General features: G+C 33.6%; 1 protein-coding gene across 1 annotated transcript in view; it reads right to left on the reverse strand.

Annotated features, from left to right (window-relative positions):
• LOC145291386 (transforming growth factor-beta-induced protein ig-h3-like) overlaps positions 1-4211 on the reverse strand; it is a 426450-nt gene extending 422239 nt beyond the window's left edge. The window contains exon 1 of the mRNA XM_080137179.1: positions 3809-4211. The gene's annotated coding sequence lies outside the window, so the exon portion shown is untranslated. The remainder of the gene's footprint in view (positions 1-3808) is intronic.
• Between the last annotated feature and the right edge of the window lie 744 nt (positions 4212-4955).

Below are 4955 nucleotides of genomic sequence, written 5' to 3' on the forward strand. Positions count from 1 at the left end.
CCCCTGTAGCTTATGTCCCTGCTAGTAGTCCCCAACATCCAAGTTGCAATGTGCCTTGTTTCGGGTGAAAATGTAATTATATATATATATATATATATATATATATATATATATATATATTATACTTGATATATATTTATGTATGCTATGCACATCAAGATATTAAGACGCGAAGGTATTATAACAACTAAAACAAAATGGTGTGCACATTTGCTTAGAGGTGAACTTACCCACTTGCAGGACACCAACATTATATCATAAACCACTTAACAAAATATGAATGTCACTATTAATTTTCTCATGCTAAAAACTGCATTATTCTTCTATTAATGCATACATGCTTATAAATAAGCGAGCGCCTCTGCATGTTTATTTTTGATCAGTTTTCTTTTTCCAACAACTGGTCATAGTTTTCAATAAGAGGTTTTTTAGACATATAATATGAATAAAATTGGCGCATTTATTTTAAAAGGATTTATTACTGATTTAAAAGATTTTTTTTAAATATTTCTCCAGTCTCCCCCCCCCCACACACACACCATTCTCTTACCGGATTTCATTGATGGTGAATTTGTAAAACCGAATTAATTATGATTCGATGGTGGAAAGCTTACAATTACAAATGTAACAGAGCGCGTATGGTGGCGATATGCAAATGCCGAGCTGTGTGCGACGTGACGTCACCGTAAGGAAAAAAAATAAAGACTATAAAAGAACGCATGCACAAACCGACGACCACATTCGAGAGGACAGAAATCAGAGAGAAGGAGCACGATCACGTTTTATTCGGGAAAGTACCCGGAAATAAATGTTGTTACAACGGAAAAAAAGTGAGTCGAGTTATTACTTGTCCTATGTTCCTTGCGACACGCTCTGCTATAACAATTGTCTACATGTTAACGCGTGTGTAAACGTGAACTACGTTATACAAGTTGGGAGAATATAATGTTATTATCGTATAATATTTTACGAAATATTTGTTGTGGGTATGTTAAGTGTGGTTAATGAGTGTCGTTGCTTATCACATAGTATACAAATGTTACCCTAAAAGGAAACAATTCTCATGTAAAAAAAAAAAAAAAATGGGCGGTTTCTACCTAGGTTTATATGCGGGATTTTCCTTAACTGGATTAATTCATCTACAACCGAAACCGATTAGCGTAATTAAATATGATAACATTTTCCAAGCGAAGCAATATGACATTTTAGATACATTTTATAAGAGACGAAGTAGAATTGAATAACAATTGAATATCGTTCACATTGTTTCAAATAACAAGCTCAATAGAGGTATGTTTCCGGTTTCAGAGCATATGTGCTACTTGGTTACATCTCAATGATCAAAGAAAAGAATCAGTCCCCAATCATAAGTTTTTTGTTTATTTTTCATTTTTTTTTTTATTTTTACGAATGCTTACATATTTTTATGTGCATTCGTTGAAATAAAAATAAAAACAAAAATTATGATTGTAACCTGAGTTTTTCTTTTGATCATTGAGATGCAACCAGTATCACACACACACACACACACACACACACACACATACATATATATATATATATATATATATATATATATATATATATATATATATATATATATATATATGTTCTCAACCCATGGCAATCACAGTGTGTTTTCAATTAAATCTGAAAGAAAATGTGATACTAATAGAGATATTGCTATTTGAATAGGATAATTATTCTCAATTTTTCAGAATTAATATATATATATATATATATATATATATATATATATATATATATATATATATAGAATATGATGTCATATCTTTTTGATATGATTCGTAGTTTCGGTTACAGACATACTTTCCAAATCTGTAAGTAAGATAAATTCTTCTTGAATGAGGCAGAGTTTTACATATTTGCCCTATACAGAAGGGTTCTTTTAAGATTGCTAGATATCCCCATATTAAGAATCGACTTCGTGTATAACTTGCTCTTTTGGGGAGGCAAATAAACCGACACACACACATTCCAAGATAATCAAAAAAAATTTTTATTATTCAGAAGAAGAAGAAAATGTCAATCGAAACGAGAACAGTCTCAGCTGATGGATTAAGTCAGATTAAGTAAAGGGTTCAATTCAAAATCCCGGATTACGGCAAAGTAAGGTCAGGTGGTACAACGGCCGGAACGTTGTGAGCGTGTCAACATCTAAAACGAGTAAAAATATCTGAACGGCGTAAAAGCTATAACATATAATCTATATAAGTAAAAGCGACTGCTACTCTGTAGGACGAAAAAGGCTGAAACGGCGATGAATATCCTCAGTGCCGAAACTATCTACCGGATGGATCTAAAAGTTGTCGCAGGCCGACAGGCATCGATGATTGTGACAGTGCATTGGAGCCTTCTTTAGTCATATTTTTGTCTCCTTAAAATGTTGTCGAAAATATTATATAGAGTCACATTTAAGAGTAATAATATAAAGAAATGTCAGAGCACAAATTTATAAATGTGGCCCACTTTAAAATTCTGTAAAACAGTTTTAACATTCGATGTGTTAAACTTGAAAAACTTTTATTTCTTACAAAATATATCATTCCTTACTCTATAATAAAGAGCTATATGCATTTATGGCTATATTTTGTAGCAATAAATATATATATATCCGTCACGTCACAGAAAATTTTGCTAGTAAAAAATATATCGTTTTATAGCCTCCGGATGAAACTGTTGCAAGTGGTGTGAGGAAGAAAGAAAGCAAATAGCATGCATCAAAACAGTGGATTGATGGAGGCCACGAGACCAACGAAAAGTCTGCTGCTTGCATACCTCATTGTAATACAGCTTCACAATCAAGTAGTTCTTTTTTTGAGAACTGCAGGTTCATGGAACTTTTTTTTTTTGATGACTGTTTTCCTCCTACCTTGGTATTCTTAATGGCGCCTTATATAAAGTGGCTTCACGCCTTGTCTAAGCGATTTCTCCGAAAAAGTTATACAAATTTAGCTGAAATTAATTCGGACAGAAATCTAGATGTCACCGACATGTATGTGTTTTCAGGTCATCAGAAATTATATTAATTTATATGTGACAAAATATCGCTCTGGCTGTAACTATGATTGGGAAGTCATGTTTTACAATAGACAACAGAGCGAAAACGTGGTTAAAAACAAATATATAACTGATAAATATTACCTAAGAAAAGATAAGTTACTCTTCTACCTACCTGGATAAGTTTTTGGTGTTTCAACTTATTTTAAAGTGTTTATTAAATTTGAAACGCAAGCAATGCTGATCGTTTAAATATAAAACGAAAACATGAATAGAGTCTCTAGAATCGCTCAAAACTCGAAAAAAAGAAATAAAAAATACTGGTAGTAATCCACCAAATAATATGCACCGTGGCACTTATTGGCTAAATTTCTACCAGTATTGCGTTTCATTTTCGAGTTTTGAGCGATTCACGGGACTCTCCAAAGCTAGCGGTCTCATCTTTGTTTTCGTTCTAATTTAACAACTCAGCCATACTTGCGTTGCAAACTTAATAAGTGATTTAAAATAAGTTTTAAAAAATACAAGGATTTAACGAGGTATGTAAAAGAGTAAAGTATATTTCCTTTGGTAACATTTATTTGTTATGTATTGTTTTTTTTGGGGGGGGGGTTACCACCTTTTCGTTTTGTTGGCTATTGTAAAACATACCCGATACAGACAGCCACAGTAAGAATAACAGTGGAAAGCATGTAGTTAAAATCGACCGCAGCAGCGGCGCAGCACTCAGTAGCAGCATGTTTTGTATTGTCTACGAAAATATGAAATTTAAGAAAATTGCACTCACCTTTATTTACGTAATTATTTGCTTCAATTCAACGAAAGTTACGCAAAGTTAGCCAAGACGGATCCAGGTGGTTTTAAAACGCGACCCGATGAGATGGATATGGCGTTTCGAATGAGTAAAATGTCGCACGGGATTGATAGTAAAACTTATTTGAAAAGGTACAAATCGCACTTTTCGCTCTCGCCCCCTTTCGTCTCTCTTTTTCTTTACATAAATATTGGCATTCACAAGCGCGCAGTCTTTTTTTTTTCTCTCTAAATATGACAGAGTTCCCCCTTCTTTATAAGCATTTTCCTTCTTTTACAAGTAGTAGTAGTAGTAATAATACGCGTATTTACTATGGTTGTCGCAGACATAAGCACAACCCACAGCCACTAGTTGCAATAGTAGTAGTAGTAGTAGTAGTAGTGATAGTAGTAGCAGTCAAAATAATAACAATAATACTAACAACAACAATAAGATTATTATTATTAATAAGAAGTAAAGACTTTCGTTGTTATTTTACGGTTTGCGCTATGGAAGATGGTGGTTCGTACGCTACTACGGCTTTCCCGTCCTCTTTTTTTTTTTTTTTCCAGGGCGGGTAATGCCCAACGAGAGTTGCGGTGTGACTGTACGCTCAGTGGGGATGGAGGAAGGGGGTGCGTTTGGGAGGGGTCGATGTTAGTTTAGCTAAGGAAAGGGATTTGTTAGATCAAAATTTGCGTGATTTTCCAAATGCAAAATAAGAACAGTTGCTTTCTGATGCGCGAGCGCATGCAGTTTCACCCACAGACACATGCATGCACATGTGCACGCGCAAACACACTCAGATATGTATGCATGTATGCGCATACATACGTACACAGGCACGTGTCCGATACAAAATATGTTTTTCCTTTACCTTTATTATTGATCATTTTCCCCTCATGCGTAAGGAAACAAGATAATGCTAAATAGTGTCAGATATAAAACTAAGAGAAAAACAATATATATATATATATATATATATATATGTGTGTGTGTGTGTGTGTGTGTGTGTGTGTATGCTTATACATACATATGACATGCATATGCATATATACACATAGATTATATATATATATATATATATATATAACTCACACACACACACACACATATATATATATATATATATATATATGCA

Source organism: Euprymna scolopes, chromosome 12 (assembly GCF_053919585.1).
Source record: "Euprymna scolopes isolate OS-2025 chromosome 12, ASM5391958v1, whole genome shotgun sequence".
Lineage (NCBI taxonomy): Eukaryota > Metazoa > Mollusca > Cephalopoda > Sepiida > Sepiolidae > Euprymna > Euprymna scolopes.